Genomic DNA, 12,394 nt, shown 5'->3' on the forward strand with positions numbered 1-12,394 from the left:
TGTGTTATGTCCTGGCCATTTTTTCTTGGTTGGTGTGTCCTTTGTCTCTTTTTGTAATGTTCTCTTTTTTTCTTATAAGGATAGGAGTCATATTAGATTAAGGACTCCACCCTGGAGTCCTGGTTTTAACTTAATTGCCTCTTTAAAGGCCCTATCTCCAAATACACTCACACTCTAGAATTCGGGGGTTAGGATTTCAACATATGGATTTGGTAGAGGGACACAATTCAGTCGGTAACAGATAATAAAAAATATTTATATAGTAGTTACTGTAGAGCAGTATGGTGAAGTTCTAAGCTCACGTATATACTATCCTTATAGCCTCCAGGACTGTGTGGTGTGTATTATAATTATCCCCATTTTACAGATGAGTACCAATACTCCACAAGTCAAGTAATTTGCTCAGTGTTAAACTGCTGGATAATAACAAAGCAATGATTCAAATGTAGGCAGTCTGAACCCAAAGTTCATGTTCATAATACTAAAGTAGCTCCATTCTTATACTGGCATTTCTCTCTATAGAAGGGGAGCATTTAGTTCTCTAACCCCAGCAAATTCACACATAGCACATATGTGTACACACACACACACATGCTTCATTCATCCTCCCGATATTATTTCATAAATTTTGGTTAGATCAATATTCACTGTTTACCTTTTATGACATTACTTTTTGTTACAATCAAGCAATAAAGAACATTATTTTTTTATTTCTTGCATGAATTATCATTTTCCTGGAGTTAATGTCTTTTTACTTTTGCTTAGTTTTCTGCATAGTAATCACCAATTTAACCCCAAGATCTAAAAATTGTTAAATCTCTTCTCAATATTTATTCGCATTAGGTATTCTAGTGATGTCATTTTCTTGAATAATTTCTGCTAGAGCCTTTGGTCTGCTCCAGTCTAAAGTGGTCATTCTCTAAACCTAGAGCACAGCCAACATCTTGGTATTGCCCTTAACCCACATCACAGAGATTTTGCTTTGCTTTTGTGTTGGTACTTCCTTCATGGACACAACACCTTTAAGTTTCTTATTATATTCCCTTCTTTTAAGGAAGTATATCTTCTAGGAGCTTCCAGAGAAGACAAATGGGGAGGCAAATTTTTGAGATATTACAGGTCTGTAAATATCTTTATTTTTAGCTCACAGCTAATAGTTTAGCTGGGTATAAAGTATCAGCTTGTTAGTCATTTTTCTTCACCATTTCAAACAACAGTGTATAGTCTTCAAGCTTCCAATGTGTTGTAAATAAGTCATTCTGATTTTCAGTACCCTCTGGAAAGCTTATGGAATCTTCATTTCCCCATGCCCCTCCAGCCCCCAATATTCTTAAATATTTCTATGAGGTTGCCTATATTCATAATTGGGCCAAGCAACCTGTTGTTTGTTGAATCTGTTTTCTCAGAACCTTAAATTCTGAGAAATATTATTTTGCTGATGATTGCTTTCCCATTATTCTCTCCCATGACACCCATTTTCTCTGTTCTTTCTGAAACTCCTTTTATTCAGATGCCAGATATTTATACTAACTTTCAAACACCCATTATTTCCTTTTTGCTTTACTTTCTGAGATTTCCTCAACTTTATCTTCCCCCTCTCAATGGTTTTTTATTTCTGCCATCATATATGTTTAAATTTCCAGGCACCTTTTATGTTCAGTGATTCTTCTGTCTTGCTTTTGTATAATATATGTAATATCTTCTCTTATTCATCTGAGGTTATTAATCTTTTCCTCCAACTTTTTTCTATTTACTTTATTTTGGATTCTCTAGTTGGAAGGATTTCCTGGGACCAAGACTTAGGTGTAGGTGGTTGATTGAGGAGTACCTTCAGGAACACTACCTTTAAGGAAGTGAGGGAGGCAGTATCGGGGAAAATGAGAAGTTTAACTTCAATGCAATTACAACAGCCAATCCCACAGGGAGTTCTGGAGCTGGGACAGCTCTATAGAGTTGCTGCCAACTTTTGTTCACATGAAGGCAACTGAACCACGTCTTTATGCCTCCAACTCACACCCCACCTCTCACCCAGACCAGCTGTGCACTGCTCTGGAAAGGGGATGTAACCCTGGGCAAAGTGATACCTCTTGGCCACTCAGCTGTGAGCCCTCAATAGTATTGCCAACAGCTGGGGGAAAGAATGCCTCTGTCCTCCAAGGGCAGATCTGACCAATGCAATATAGCATCCACTAGTTTTTATTTTTCATGTTAAAAGCTTTCCCCAGTTACTTAGCGATCTTTCGCTTTTCACATTTAGAAGTGAGGTACTTCTAAAAGTTGTTTGAAAGTTCTAAGTTTATGCTAGGATTTGTCAATTGTAAGCTTTCCTGTAGGGTATTCTGGCTGGTCATTTCATGGGTTCCCCAGATGTTTTCTCTCTTGATTGATGAGATTCCATAATGAAGCATCTTCAGCCTAGACTGGATTGTCAATGATCAGAGTGCCAAGTGGGAAAACAGAGGAGAGGGAGATTTTGATATTCGGTATGTAAATTCTCAGTCACCTTGTTTTCAGCAAGTTACTGCCCCTTTCCCACCTCTTCCTGGTACAGCTCAGATATTTTTGTGATGGTTTCCTTCCTCCCCTCTTCTCCAGAGACTAAACCTGAAGATTGGGAAAGGGAATTTATCTGACTGTGCAATTGGGATTTTACTGCTTCTTATAGATGCTTCTTCTATTTTTAGCCCCACCTTCAATCCCATTTCCAGAGGTACCTAGAAAGGCAAATTCCTGAACCCTTTATTCTACAATGTGAAAGTTTCTCAGCTTTTTCAACTGTCAGCAAAACTTTCTAGGTCTGCTGAATTGGTACCATTCATTCATCTGCTTCCCAGCTTCAAAAAATTTGCTTTCTTCCTCTCCCACTCCCTCTGTCTTGTGAGTGTATGCCTTTTTGAAAGGATCCCTTTACTGTCATTTAAGGAGGTATACACAGGTACTTAATCTTACATATTCTCTTCCTTTCTCCTTCTCACACATACATTTTTAAAATAGGTAAAATATTATCATGGTTCTAAAAAAATAACTCTCCTACCCATTCCTCAGCTACCCAGTTGCCTCTTTTTATTACCATCCCATGCAGGTAATCACTTTTATTAGATCACTATATATCTTTTCAAGAGTTTGAGTGTGTAAAAGGAAATATGAATATGCATTCTTATTCTCCCTTTTTTACTTAAAACATAGCTTAACACTGTTCTGCACCTTAACAATTTTCATTTAACACTGCTAAAACTCTTTGCATACCAATATGCTTTCTCATCCTTTTTACAGCTGTATAGTATTTCATTTAATCAACCTATCAAGGGACATTTCTATTTGTTATAATGTTAATAGATATTATCAATTCCCTTCTATGGTGGTTGTACTAATGATTAATTTCAACAGAATAATATCTGCCCCACTTTCTAGCATTTAACAGTGTAAATAAAAATAAACAAATAGGTGAAAGTAGTATCTCAGTGTACATTAACTTTGCACTTCTCTTAGTACAAATAAAACTTTGCAGATGTCTAAGTCAGATTTTCAATTTCATTTTGCTTGAGTTTCATCCCATTTTTCATAACAGAGAGTCAAAACTTTTCTTTGGGGAGAAAAATTTTGTGTGTGTGAAATTAAAAGACATCTTTACAATGTTGCTCAGCCAAATGTATTAGGGTATTTAGAAAAAAATATTGTTACATCTAAAATGCCATGTGTTGGTCTTTATTAAGTACAATAGATGAATATGTCTGGTCCGAAGAGACATTAATTTATTTATTTTTTAAATTTAATTGTTGTTCAAGTAGTTTTCTGTCTTTTACTCTCATCCCAGCTCACCCCCCAGTGCTCCCCACCTCCCTCCCATTTCCACCCCCCTAAGTTTGTGTCCATGTGTCCTTTATACTTGTTCCTGTAAACCCTTCCCCTTTTCCCCTGAAATTCCCTCCCCCTCCCAAGACACACTAATTTAAATTATGAGTTCACTAGTCTTATTTAAGAAAATATACTTTGAACAATAGTTAGTCCTTATCTGGGAAATGTTAAAATCAACTTTGGTAAGTGGAAAAAATATTGGACTTAAAATAAGAAGGCAGCGTACATTCCATTAGTCAAGTAAGGTAGTCACTCTCAGCCTCAATTTTCTACTCTGAAAAAGAAGGACAGTAATATATGCCCCACAGAATGTCAGTGCTATTCACCACTGAGAACCATTAATGCAAATTACTTCTAATCAATAAAATCAGAAGAAGCTAGTCAAGTGAGTTAGGTAAAAAACACCCAGACATAGAAATAAAATTACTTCAACCATAAAACAAAATTAAGAAATATTAACAGATATGAGTATAAACAAATAGGATAATACCTGATGCGAAGAAAATGTGTAATTTGAAAGCATGAAACAGAATGTCTTCACCTCACAACCAGAAGTAGAGCAAAAACAGATTTACCAATTCTGTGATTATATAACTTACCCATTTTGATGAAAATATTTCATCAAAACTATAAGCCTTTAAATCCTAGACAACAGAAGAGCAGAAAATAAAATATACTAAATTGGTAAAATTCAGAAGCATGCGGTTTGTGGAAAAAAAATTTTCTGCTTTATGTTGATCATCCTATAGTTTAAATAGAAATTATTCTTTAATAAAGACTGAATTTATAATAGTCATTGTACTAAGAAAGTTAAGAGAATCTAATCTTATTTTTCCATTTTAATTTTATATGTAACATAAAAATAAAATTACGACATATCATTATATGAAATACAAAGGCATTTTAAAAATGTGTATACTTTAAAAAATAAAAATATGTAACTGTCATGTGAAATGCATGATCCTCAGAGTCAGTTTTTTAGTTGCAGCAATTGGTCCCCCTAGTGAGGTTGAAAATACATTTTGTCTTATTTTTCTCTTTTTCCAAACCACTATTCTAATTTGAGCAGTCAGATCAAGTGCATTCTTCCTTGAAGAAATGCACAAGGAAAGGTTTAAGAGCATTGTCTGATTAAAGAAGTTGTTAGAAGGCCTGTGGACTGACTGTCATCTGCTCTACATGTAAATTTGTTCTTAATACATTCATAATTAAAACCTCTCCCCCTAAAAAAATCCTCAAAATGTAAAGGTTTAGTTAATAGATTTAACAAATTGAACATGCACCATAAATTACAAAAATCTAAATAATGATTCCTCTCATTGGTCTATGTTTACTGATGCATACAAGACAAACAATGGGTGTGTCCTTTGACACAAAAGCACAGTCATTACTCATCGAAAACTCTCAAAAATATTACCAAATCGAAGTACCAAGATACACTTTCATTGTAAGGTTACATGGGATGATACCCTAACAAGTGATATATAATGAAACAGGTGTGCCAACCTCTTCTATGCATGAATGAAGCAGAAGTTCTTGAAGCGAAACTAGAGACAGGTGTTCCCATTTAATTCCATCAATGAATTCCTATCCACAATTACCTTAAAAAGTATGCAACACAGATTTCATTCCATAACCTTCTGAAAACTGAAGCCAAGCAGAGTCAGTTCCAGGGAAAAAATGAAATTTAGGTGATATTTTATTGTCTTTCCTTAGCTGTTCCCCAAATCCTAGAGGTCCTGGAGATCCCAGAACATTCAATATCATATTGTAGATCTATAAATCACTTGAACACACAGCCAAGTAAGTACTCAGAATTTTTTGTCCATCAGTGTCTCCATGCAACTAATCATTTCCCTATAACTCCTGCCAGATCGTCCCACAGCACCCCTGACTTCTCTAAGGTTTAGGAACCCCTGGGTGGCTACTGCTATAGTTAGTATATTCCTCAATGGCTACATTATCAGGGTTCTAAGCCATATTTTAAGATACTGGGTCATACATTATAACAATCCTAATCTCCTTTAATTTCATGTTTCTAGACTTTCTGTAGGAAATAGTATACAAGATACAACACAGGCAAATAATGAGTATGTGAATTAATTTGTATTCAGAAACATGTACATCAGTACTGAAGTCACGGTCTAAATCAAACTCTTCTATCTCTTATCCCTCATCTTTTACCTCAGTTTGGACTCCTGGAACAAGCTTCTTGATTATGTAGGAACAGGTTGTCTAGTCTGTAGATTAACAGCATAAAGGTATAGCAGGAGTCTAGCATTTTCCCTCTGTAGTGCTGGGAGTTGGAGGTTGTGTGCCAGAAAATGAGAGGCTGCTGTAGGTTCTCACCCCCCCACTTCTATCAGAGATGTTTCTCAGTTAACTCAGCATTTCTCTAATCCCAGCGAGACACGGTGAAGAAGAGAGGAAAACTGGTAAAAAGGCAGCAATTTGTGATGTGGAGAGAAGCTTGTCCCAAGCTTCAGCTGTGTCTTAGCCACAGTTAATTTGAAAACTCTCAAACTGAAGTTGACTCTAATTTGTCTCTTCTTCCTTCCATTGGTTTGGATCTATTTTTTATAATTTAATAATCTTGCTGTGTTTGTGCTGGAGAACTTTGCTATACATTCTTCTTTAGAAAAAGATGAGGTATAAATTATCAATAAAATAGAAAAAAGAACTCTTTAAGAAAAAATGTACCTTTTCTTTTTCACATGAATCCTTGAAAAGATCCCTAATAGCTGCTTAGAATCAAGATTAGCTTTTTTAATTAAAAAAAAACCTTTTGACTGTAATAATTTATGTAAAAATATATTATGATTTTAAGCTTATTTTAGCCAAATGGAAATAGTTAACAGTATTCAGCCAAATAAAGGCAGCATATAAAACACAAATTTTCTATTTTGAGGTACCTCAGGTTCCCTATGAATATATTTCCTTCAAATGGACTTGACACTTGGCTTGCTCACCTGCTTATGAATGCTTCAAAGAAAAAACTAACACGAGTTTAGAGTTTACCCCTAAGCAATATCCTAGTTACCTGGGTCTGGGTACATCCAGCAGTCTGCTAGATGCCTTGGAGATCCCAGAATTTCCAGGATTAGACTGTAGAACTGTAGGTTACTTGGACCCATAAACCAATTAATTCCAATTACATGACAACTCTAATAAAAATTTCTATTTTAATGTAATTTTGCAATTCACAAAACCTTCACAAGCATAATCCAATTAATTTTTCCCAAAATCAAATGATATAATTAGAATATAATTCAATTTAAATTTTCAACCTTCAAAAAATTTTTCCCAGTTTTTTTCCTTTTAATATAGGAGTGAAACCAACCAACTGGATAAGAACAAAATTTTATTATATAAAGTTCTTAAGAGTCCAAAAATCTTGATGCTTTCTTTTTTCCTTTGAGAGAATTATTTTGTTTTTATTGCCAGTGTTGAACAATGTCCCACCATCTCTCAGGACTGAAATTAGTAACAATTATCTCCCAGCAACACAGGTATAGAAAGTCTCCTGGAAGCTCAGTTTTGCCCAGCTATTTCAGATTTAATTGAAGATTTTTATCTTAATATAAAATGAAAAAGGAAATTGTGGACCTTGCTTAAGTATGGTGAAGTCTACCTGCTTGGCAGAGACTTTAAACATATGAACTTTCAATACCAGCAAAGTATTTTTTAATGAAAGATTGCTCCTCAGTAACCAAGCCTAAATCTTTAACCTCCTGTTAAATTTAAGGTCTTCAGTGGTAGAAAAATTATTTGGAAATATTTTTCTCACCTAGCAATTAGCTGATATATGTTGAGTGATTTTTTTTTTACTCTAAAGAGCCAATCATCAGGAAACTTGCATCAATATGCCACCAGAATTTTATGTTCTATGACAGTACATGTTTCCTAGCTGTCAGGCTTACAGGGAACTTTGGAAAGACCCTGTCAATAAATAGTCTATAGTAATGCCATAGAGTGAAAAAAGATCACTCTTTTCAGAGAACAGTGTTTGACAACTGTTCCAAGCATATTAAAATTAGAACTGTCTGACTCCAAAGATTCTATTAAGCAACCCTGAGTTCTCCTATTATGCAATAATAAAAACTCATTAAAATATTTTAATTAAGTATAAAATCAGAGTAACTGCTATTTGATTCTATAAAAGGTCAGCAATCTTAAAATTATATAATGAAAACATTTTACAAAGTTTCAGAATAGCACAAGACATACAGATTTCCAGAGTTCTAAAGAAAAGCATAATTTAAATTTTTAGACAGTTAGGTATTAATAATTACACTTAATATTTAGAGTACACAGGAGTAACTAATGTAAGCATGTTCTTACATAAACCAGAGAATTTGTTTCACTAGTTTTAGATTTAACTTGGCAATCTTCCATAGGATTTTTGAAGTTCCCAATGAATGCTTTAACTACAGGATGACGGATGACTGAACTCAGAATCAGGAAATGTAGATGAATTACCTATTATCTACCGAATGGATGAGCCTAGGCTGTTTAACCAAAGTCTCCAAGACCCAACCAAGCTATCATCCAGATGACTCCCTTATTTCATTCCAAGAATTCCTGAATGCAACCCCAACCCTGCATAATTCACTCTAATGTTAAAAAGATCCCCTCTCTGTCCAATGCACTTCCACTGAAAGCTATCAAGAGATTTGCTTTAGTCTATTAGATACAAGTCCATAAACCCTCCTTCTCTTAGACTTGGTGCCACAAAGATCCCCCCACACATCCTTTTACCAATCATATTCCTAAACCCAAACTTCCTTCCATTCCTCACTAAGAATTTAAGAGTTCTTTCTTTATTCAAGCAATCCTCCAAAATACAATCTTCTCCACAAAGGTTAATTGGAAAAAAATGTTTTCCTAAATTTTACTCTCAAAATGCATACCTTTTTTTATGAGCCTTCACTACTCATTACAATATTTCTCAATGTATGCTTAATATTGTATTTGTAATTTACAACACTTCTTTCCCAAACATCTACTTTTTCAATGTGTTGCTTCTCTGCCTATAGAAACATATCGACTATTTGAAATTACTAGCTGCAGAAGTCTGACACCAAACACTAACTCACATGGAATAACACAATACAATGAATGCTGCATGCTAGATTAAGCATACGTGTTTAATAAATGCTTGTGCTGCTAAGCTTCTCAATTCCAGATTCTACCTTTTGGTTTTGTTTTTAAAGGTCTGACCCCTTACACCTTGAAATAGTCTACAAGTCATTGTAAAATCTAGTGCTTATGAGTGGGCTCTAAAGTCAGAAAGCTTAGGATAAAATTCCAGTTCCAATTCCTCTTACCTTGAACTAGTCACACTCTCTAAGCTTTGATTTTCTTGAGTATAAAATAGACCGTCTAATTGTATCTACCCCAGGTTATTAAGATTAAAATATATAATGCACACAAACACCTATGTGTGCCTGGAATACAGCAGCACTTAATGTTACTAATTCTTTAAAAAGATATTTCCTTTATAAAATTTAGCAGAATATATACAATATTCATACAAAAAATCTTATACTTTCATATAAGCACAAAGGAAACAAATTGAAATAATCTTTCTTAAAATGACAATGATTACTATTTCCAGAAATCAAGTAACCATATCTCCCAGTTCACCCAAAACAGTCCTGAATTACATGCTGCCCCATATAATAGTCTCCCACAACCTTTATTCAAATAACCTGGAGTTCAGATGACAAAATGTATGGTCAATTGTGCTGGTTTTTAAGCTCTTTTTTCCCCATAGTTCCAAACCACTATTCTATACTCAGCTGTGTAATACTGGGATTGGGACTGTATAAACTACATTTCTCCTTTGCCAGCTGCATTTTTGTAGGCTCCACTAATAGGACTAGAAGAGCGAAACAGGACGGCAGGAGGTGGAATCTTGCTGTTTCCTGTTTGCTCATTGTTCCTGTCTGAAGCCTGACACTGACACTGTTCAGAAAAAAATGGAAATGGGAACAGGGGCTTAAAAAAACTTTTTCCTTTATAAAATGTCTTTATGCATTGCTTGTGTAATTTAAATGTAATTACAGATTTTAAGTGATTTTTGAAAATATTCTGTATTCTTCACCTCGGTTTTCAGAACATTGTAAATCTTTTAAGAAAACACATCACTAGTAAACCAAGAGAATTTACTCCCAGCCTCTAGCACCAGATAGACAGTTAATGGAGTTGAAGCCACAGTCACACAACTAGAATATACTCATCATGGTGTTTGCTAACCGAAGGGCTTTAACACTAGCACATCAATAAATATGAAAGTCTCCCATTACAAGCACTGCATGAAATGTCCTACAATAAAGGATTAAGTAAGCCTAGAACAGAACCTACCACATATAGAGCAACTAACAAATGTTTTTTTATTTCCCCTCCATCACAACTACCTACTCCCAGACACTAATCTAAGAGCTGCTAAGAGGGACATAGCTTCTTTAGAAAGTAGACTTTGTTGGTGTGTAAGGAAGGTGAACATAATGATCTTGGCTGACAAACGTCAAACACTCAAAGCTTACCACATCAAACAGCAAGGTACTAGGCAAGTATAGCAAGAAACAGGTATTTTCTTTAAAAAAAAAAGATTTTATTTATTTTTAGAGAAAGGGCAAGAGAGGGAGAAAGAGGAAAAGAAACATCAATCAGTTGCCTCTCATGTACCTCCAATTGGAAACCTGGCCCAAAACCCAGACATGTGCCCTGACTGGGGAATTGAACCAGCAACCTTTTGATTTGCAGGATGATGGACAAACCCACTGAGCCACACCATGCAGGACAAGAAACAGATATTTTCTTACATTATGAAATGCCACTGCATAATACAACTATAATCATAAGTATGACTAATACTCAACTCCGTGTTCTTTTTTACAGGAAATTCGCTTTATTTTTCTTGCCACACCTACTAAGCAATCTTATTGGCCTTGCAACTCTTCAGTTACTTATCATTAACATTGGAAAAAACTTGAGCATAATTCATACCTTTCTGTAGGAGAAACTGTCCACAACCATAAACTACTCAGGAAGTGTAAGCACACTTCCCTCAACCAATAGGAGCAAACTGCTAGTATCCCAAGAAGTATTAACATTAAGAATAAAGAAGTTATCTCTGCCCTGGCTGGTGTACCTCAGTAGATTGAGCGCGGGTCTGCGAACCACAGGATCGCGGTTGGATCCCCAGTCAGGGCACATGCCTGGGTTGTAGACCAGTTCCCAGGAGGGGACTCACGAGAGGCAACCATACACTGACATTTCTCTCCCTCTCTCCTTCCCTTCCTCTCTAAAAATAAATAAATAAAATCTTTAAAAATAATAACAATAATAAAATTTAAAAAAAAGAAGTTATCTCTGTAAGTAACAAAAAGTAGCTTGGATTATTTGTTCCAATAAAGTGGTAGAAGACTAGCAAGCCTCAATTTATTTTTATTTGCTCTTTGTTCTTCACTTTTTTAATTCTTCAACTTCCTGGAAATCCAGATATTTTGTGATCAAGACACAGAAGGCATTTTATCACTAAGGCTGATAAAACCTTTTAAATTTCTAAGTTTATTTGTTGCCATGGATATTGTACTACTATAAACAATGATTTCATATTCAAAATTAAATTTTAATATGGTATACAATTAACTTGTTATCTAGATAACTCTTGAAATGTCACCACTGCTACATTACTTTCTACTGATTTTGTTAAATTTCTATTTGATAACTCTTTAGGTAACACTCTAGGAGATTCACAATATTTAAAGTGCCTCATACTATTACTCTTCTTTACATTTAAAATAAGAAATCTGGGGAAAGATAACTGGAATAGACAACTCAACTTTCCTCCTGGAAAGCCCATACCATCAGAAACTGGATTGTTAGTGGAAGATTGGTATAAATATCATTTCCCTAATGACTTACCTACTTCCCTCAACCACTTGTCTCCCCCTCACAACCTTCAACAGGAAGAAGAGCCAGCCCACCAATACCTGCAGAGTCTGTCTTTACTGTCTTCCCGCGAATCACAGAATGTTCCTTTAAACAGGTAAAACATAGCCTTAAATGACTTCTGTGGCTTAGTTTTCTATTTGCATCACTGTGATGTTTAATAGAATAATTATCTTAACAAACCAAAATTCCAAAATTTAAATCTTTCATTTTGTCAAGAAGTTAGATGATTCAAACTGTATTCAATTAGTTTAAGAAGGAAATATCCATATATAACTCTCCTAACTTACGTTAAGACACCAGAACACAATACACGAAGATGTGGATCTATATGCACAACACTTTTGTCCTCCAAACTGACACTCATGACTCTTAAAAAAGGCATTATGTTTATATTGCATCCTCATCTTGTAAGAAAATATAAAATGTCAAACTTGTAGTGGAAAAATACACTACTCTATTGCGATCTGTATTTCAGTTTTGTTTCTGAAACCAGTAATATAAAGAGAAAAGATTTAAGAAAAATACTATTGAAAGCTAATAAATATCTGGAATCAAAATAAAACAGAAAATTAGAAAA

Source organism: Artibeus jamaicensis, unplaced genomic scaffold, assembly GCF_021234435.1.
Source record: "Artibeus jamaicensis isolate MK-2021 breed Jamaican fruit bat unplaced genomic scaffold, CSHL_Jam_final contig_373, whole genome shotgun sequence".
Lineage (NCBI taxonomy): Eukaryota > Metazoa > Chordata > Mammalia > Chiroptera > Phyllostomidae > Artibeus > Artibeus jamaicensis.